Source organism: Anoplophora glabripennis, unplaced genomic scaffold (assembly GCF_000390285.2).
Source record: "Anoplophora glabripennis isolate ALB-LARVAE unplaced genomic scaffold, Agla_2.0 scaffold442, whole genome shotgun sequence".
Taxonomy (NCBI): domain Eukaryota; kingdom Metazoa; phylum Arthropoda; class Insecta; order Coleoptera; family Cerambycidae; genus Anoplophora; species Anoplophora glabripennis.
This window is the reverse complement of record NW_019416587.1, coordinates 259,263-266,781: the sequence shown is the minus strand read 5'-3', so window position 1 is coordinate 266,781 and position 7,519 is coordinate 259,263.

Genomic DNA, 7,519 nt, shown 5'->3' with positions numbered 1-7,519 from the left:
TATACAGGGTGGCCAAATGAAAACGAAACAGATCTGCTTTTTACAATTGTGTTTTTTTTTACGAAAGTGATAACAAATCGCCAAAAACCAATCTAGCGCAAGAAATACTAAATTTATACCATTGGCGTACTTAACTCGAATGACTGACATTTTTACCGTTACTAATTGTTTGTACATAAGTTTCAACTTTAAAATCAATAAATATTTTGGCGATGCTTACCCTTGCTTGAGGGTGAAAGTGGCGGAGTCAAAAATACCAGCAAAGAATGTCCCCCTTTAATCTAAAATCGACGGGTCTGAGCGTTTTTCTACAATCTTGACGCAATTCCTGAAAATGGCTCTGTTTCGTTTTCTTTTGGCCACCCTGTATAACTATAATTTGTGTTCAGTTGAAAACAAGATGTGTAATATTTGTGTGAAAAGTAAATCTGCAATATTTTTTCTACCTTGGTCTCTTTTGTCGATGTCATCTATACGAGGCTTTACGTATCTCGAAAGAGTATAGTCTTCTATACTTGTTTTTAACAATACTATTTGGTAATAAGAAGCGGAAAATAAATTTGGATTACTTTTATAACGTTTACATTGCCTTCCATTTTACTATGTAAATGGAAGATTATTATGTACGATATTAGCAATTTATATTTTTTATGGTCGAGTAAATGTAAACGTGGCATTGCTAAACTCGACTTATATTAACTTTGTTTCTGCTGTAAATCTCTGATGGTTTGCAAACTGTTTTTATTACGCAGGTGCCGTTGTGGACTATTTGTTCCACCACCACAGTCGTGGATTTTGCGATGCAAGAACGGTTGCTTCATTCGAGTTTGACAATTTTGAATGTGAAATAAGAGCAAGAAACCTAGAGAGAAAATAGAGGCTTCTTAAGTCTCAAATCTGCCACTAATTAGTTGGAGTAGCAACTTGATTGCTTTTTTTGTAATTACAGATTATGAGAGTGGTTGATTTTAATTTTCAAATAGAACAGAAAGAAAAAGATATGTTCTAATTTACGATATGATAGGAGCTGTGATATAAATCCTATTGATCAATGTTTTTTACTTGGTTTTCTCAGTGTTATCATTTTCAAATATACGTAATTAATAATAATTAAAACATAAATAACGTTACTGATACTTCGCATATCACTCCTTCAAAATTCCTGAGGAAATATATATAAAATTAACTTGAAAGTTGATCAACCAGTCAATATCTGACAACTTGGATTATCGAAATTAATGCGCGTGTCTCGGACTGGTAATTCACGGATAAATCTCCAACTATATGACTATCAGTAAATGGTTTGATGAAAATCCTGCACGAACACCAAACTTCTAGTTAAATATTTGTTTTGCAGAAATAGTAATTTCACATCATAATACGCATGATCCAGACCATTGAAAACCGTCGGAAACTGCTGCAGAAAGGAACCTATTACTACACATTCCAAGAGTACTTTCGCATTAAATAATTGGCAAAATTCATAATAGTTTATAAGAAAGTGACTTTGTTGAATCCAATAAACCGAAAGTCACTGCAATAGCGATATGAAACGATTTTTTTTTCTTTGAAATGCAAGTTATGGTAAAGATGACCCTTATGTATACCACTTTTTTTAAACTTGTTTCATCAGCAACGAGGTATTTTTTTGCAAAAAATATTACCTAAAAGTTCTTTAAAACCCATAAGTTACGTGAACGACTACCCTTATTTCAACTTGTTTCATCATTACAATTTTATAAAACCAATTAAGCTTTAATTGTAAAGTGTCTACCAAAAATAATTACTATTGGTTTATCCATTTTTCATTAATAAAAGAAAACAACCGTTTCTAACACCTATTCTAGGTGTTAATGAACTTATGTCAAATATTTTTGCCGCATGCCCGTTATGTCAAAATGAGGTAAATACACGGATTTGTGTTGAGTAAAATGTAATTTTAAAATCTGACTTACCTCAACATATTGCAATTAAATTTTTGACATAAGTTCATTAACTGAATATACGGTAAGTCTTCAAAATTTGTATATGATATCACTGTTTCAAAATAGAAATCAATAACGTTCGTTTCGATAGATATTGGGGAAGAGAGCATACCTAAGGGAAGGGATGAGGGAGTTGAGATGACCTTAACGTATGTTGGGACAAGTCACGTATCTAGTCGGAAAGACAGTTTTTGTGTTCTGCGTAAAAAGCGGCAACTTATAAAGTTTCTAACCTTTCGTAACGTTCAAGGGTAAAATATAATGGTTTAGTAGAATTTGAAAACTTTCGTTGTATAACAGGAGCATTTCTAGTAGGTAGGTCGAAAAATAGCAGAGCTTACTTTTAACATGTTAAAATTGATACAGTTTTGAATTAATAGGTGCTACTTTTTCACAATTATCATGCTTTTGCTTCACTTTCTTAATTTATCAATATGAAACTTTTTGCTTTTTTCTGTCGAAATAACCAACGTGCCACAACTTCTTTACATGCAGAAGTAATTCCATCAAGTTAATTTTGAAATAATGATAATAATTATTCAAGAAATTGATAATGATTACGAATGAAATAGTATTTACATAATTTGCCTCAATTTTGCAACACAAAATAAACGAGGCTTAGCATTTCATTAACAGGCATGAAAATTTAATTACTTTTAGAGATGTATATGTAGTCTGCAACCGACAAAAACTATCAGAGTAAAAAAATAATTTCTTTATTGTTATAAATTAATTATAGATATTTCAAATGATGTAAAACTTTAAATTTTGTCACTTCATTAAGAATGCATTATGACGTCATTTAGTGCGACGGAGAACACAATCTGTTTCATGCTACAAGGTCACTCCCGCTCCACAGTCATTATTCTTCTCGATTCTTGATCACATTAAATGACGTCACGACTTCGCGCTACAGCAAACACGCGTTTAAACCATTTATTTGTTTTCGCGCCAAACTTTTACAATTAATTAATAATTAACAACCTCTAAGAGATTTTTAATATTTTTACTACATGATTGTACATATAAGGTTATACGTTTTTACTAGACACTTAAAAAATATGTGCAAGTTATCCATTTTAACAATAGAGTCTCGAAAATGAGACATTTCCAGACATATATTTAACACGTTATTGATTTGAAATATAGAATCTGCCAGTACGGTTGGCCAAACATTTAAAAATTTGAAAATTTGGCAACATGGCAATACCCCTGGGGCGTACACAACTAAAACATCTAGAACTCTGCAGCATTTCCGGTTATACCAGAAGTCGACACCAACTTCGTTATTTTAAATGGAACACCCTATATATTATTACATTTTAAAGAAAAAATTTGACTGAAGCAAGGTTATACTTATGAGGATTATTTTAATTTGTTTATTATTTACGGAAAAAACTAGCAGATTCTCAACATGTTCTTGAAATTATTTTGTCACATTTTCCATAAATAACAAACAAGTATAATTTAAACGATCCCCAGGCATTTTTATTTAAATTTTCGGCAAAACTAACTTGACAAATGTCACGTTATTTAAATTGTTTTTGAAGTGTTTCTGGTCATGGCCAATTTGACAACAGGTCTGATTACAGAAAAACTGACCAAAAAATAGAAAATTGCAAATATTTCTAAAAGTAGTAACGGCAACCCTAACAATGCTTATATAGCTTGAAAGGAAATTTCAATCTGCATACGACAGAGTAAAAAAATATAGGGTGTTCCATTTAAGTAAACAAAATGATAGCTGTTTGAATTTATCAAAATGTAACAGCAAAAGCGAAATACCTATTAAATGTTTTAATTTGTTGGTATACCATAATTTAGCGTTACCTATGCCCTTTACAGGTACCAAAAATTCGCTTGATATCATGCTTCTGAAAAAAGTTACTAGCATCTCCGCGGATCCTTGTATTTGTCAAATTTTTTCTTTAAAAATTAATATCCCAACATATATAACTAGGTATAAGGAATATTTAATAAAGTGACTCTCAAATTTCATGTAGAATCCGAAAATGCAATAATATATAGGGTGTTCCATTTAAAATAACGAGGTTGGTGTCTACTTACGGTATAATCGAAAGTGCTGGAGAGTTCTAGATATTTTAGTTGTGCTCGCCGTAGGGTCATTGCCATGTTGCCAAATTTTCGGAGCAGTACTTTCCTAGATATCGATCGACGCAGTTCCTGGTTAGACACTCTGTATATGTAAATAATGACAAATAATGTATATAATGGCACAAACAGTAATTAACGAGAGAGTCTCCCAAGTTAGACACTCTGTATATGTATTATATAAAAATACAAATAACTATCTATAATTACACTTAAACTCTGACTTTCAATGCGGCGGATACATTCACAGTCTAACCCGCATCTTCTCATAACAATTATCCAAATGTGGCATTTCCAACCGGGTGTTTGTGTGTGTTTTATAACTGCGAGGTAACAGTCGAAACATCCGAATGCGCCCTACGCCATGTGACACCATCTATTAACCCTTGTATCTAATCCCGTCAGGCGGTTACCCCAGTGCCCATCTGACCTAGCCTAACGCTGTGGTGAACTAATTTTGTAGTTTATATTGCTGGTGGTAAAGCTACCCGCAATACGCGGGAATGTATAATTATTCGTGAATTATGAATTAAACTCGCCCAACCAATACAGTTTAGAAAAATAGGGTGTTTACAGACCTGGTGAGGATATCTGAAGAGTGAGTAAGTAATTCGGGGTACGAAAATTCAATTGAGATAAACACTTGGCAAATTGTATATATTTTTAGTACATACTAGCTTAGAATGTAATACCCACGACGAAACATTTTTGGAATCGCTGATTCTATCGATAGTTCGGCTGGTTCTGTTTACTACAAATCGTCGAACTAATACTATAATAATTTGTCTTTGAAGTTGTTCTTTAGCGTTCAACACAAACTTGCGAGACTACCACAGAAGAAACTAAATTATAGTTATTAGTAAATTATAGTACATTTAGCATACGAGCTCTGTTCAGAAAATAACCGAACCTTTCGAATTACCGGCCAATAGAGATATTTAGTGATATGCGGTTGGAAGCACTGCGTTGCGCATAACCTCCTTTGTAACCACAAGTTCTTGGACTGTTGACAATGATGCAACGTAAAATTTTACATAAAACTGGGTAATACTTTCACGGAAACGTTTCAACTTTTGAAACAAGCGTACAGAGATGATGATCTGGATCGTATGCAATGTTACGAATGATTTTGACGATTTCAAAGTGTGCGCCATTCAACTGAAGATGATCCTCGATCAGGAGGACCTTCGACTTCAACTGATGGCTCCCAAGTTCAGAAAGTCAAAAATTTGCATGCGAATTGCCGATGGAATGTCAGAGAAATTTCAGAATCTCAATTGTGTCATGCCATGGAATTTTGACTGAAAAATTGAACATGCAACGAATTGCAAGCAAAATTTGTTCCTCGTTGTTGGCCGAAGAACAGAAAGAAAATCGTGTGGCCGTTTGTCGGCCATTCTTTGAACAACCCAATGACGATGAAACATTCATTCAAAGGATCATAACGGGATACAATAGCTGAGTTTATGGCTACGATATTGAGACAAGTATAATCATCACACTGTATTGGCAAAGGATATCCACGTCCCAAGAAAACACATCAGTCAGGATTGTGCATTTTGAATTCTGACCTCCAGGTGAAACAGTGAACTGGTTGCCAAAAATCCCTCACTCTCCTTACTCGACAGACCTGGCTGCTTTTCTTATTGCCGAAATTAAAATCAGTGCTAAAAAGACAGCACCTTCAGGCTATTGATGACATCAAAACAAATTCGTCACTGACTAAATGCCAGGTCAAATTAAGCTATCCGGGAAGGGAGTACTTTGAAGGAGAACAGGATCAATAATACATAAAATTAATAACACAGTTAAAAAAATTAATTTATCAGCGATTACCGAGACTATAAGAATTCCAGATCTAGACTTGAAATAATTTTCACTAAGCCAAAGAATAGACACATACTTGCTACTCGAAAATAAAAAAGTAATTAAGACTAGTTTTTGTTGATATCAGATATCAATATTTAATTGTTCTGAAATTATTACCTAGAGATTGTTGAAACAAAAAAAGTGCAAAAATGGGTATATTCGTAAATCCTTTTTGGCTGATATTATAACAGGTCTGACTGAGACTTTTGGAAAATAAATATTCAACATTACATGGAATTTACCATAAAGCTCGGCGTGTAAAAGTCTGAAGTTAACTGTCATAGTTTTCACCCAAACTAATTTTAAAACTCTATACTCATGAATGAATTATATGATAAATAGATAAGTGAAGGAAACAATTTTAAAAGTGAAACTAATGCATTTGGGCCTATTTTTTGAGGTTATGAAAAATCCTGACGTGATGGGGTTAAATGGACCCAGAATTTGGATTCAATGACCCCTAAAACATATAATAGACTGCAGGGGTAATTCTCTCGATTTTTTTTGTGGATCTGTGTTATCCATTACCAAATGTAGAAACCGTAATATCTAAAGTTACTGGATATAAATTTTGTTTCTATTGACCTTAAGGATGTTTATCGTTAAGAAAACAGTATACTGTTTCTGAAGCATGTAATAATCTGTATAAACTTTGACGTATTCCTTTTGGGGTAACCAATAAGGTTGCAATTGTCCAAAGAACTATTGATTGAATTATTGCAGTAGAAGAAATAAAAGGTACATTTTCTAACTTAGATGATATAACAATATGTAGGAAAGAACAAGATGGACATGATTTTGATTTAAAGTTTTTAGAAGGTGCAAATAAATACAATCTTACTTTAAACAGAGATAAATGCAAGATAAGCTGTCCGTGAATGTTTTCTTCTATTCATAGATCTGCCTGCACCAAACGATACTGCGAAGAGTTTTTGGTATGTTTTCACATAATGCCAAATGGATTCCTATACTATCTAATAAAAAAATCTATTACTACATAACAGTAAATTTATGTACTTTGCAATTGCTTTGAAGACATCTGAAAAACTGAAATCGATTTTTGTTCAATTAGTTATTTCTGCTATTGATGATAGAGTTCATTTACTATTGAAACTGATATTTCCGAACATATTCTAGCATATATATTGTTGTGTTGTATAATTTTGTCAAAATTGTTGCGAAATAATATTTTTGCCAAAGTTGTGTTTGTTTGTGTTGTGTGTTGTGTTCTTTGTTTTGTTTGTGTAAATATTTTTTTTATGTTGGTTACAAACCTTTCTTTGTCTCATCGTGTACTTTACCTTTTCCCTTGCCAGCTGATATTAGATGCTTGTTTTATTATTAGTGATCTCAGGAGTCGGTTCTATTAATTTTAATACACAAACAAGTACAATGCAACACACAAAAAAAAAATAGAAATTAAACTTTAATACAATCTTTATTCCAAAAATTTTTTGGGTTGATTTAAAACTTACAACTTGTAACTCAAATTGTGAATACCTTCCTTAACAATAATAAAGAATATTTTATTAATTTTGTTGGTTTTTTTTTTA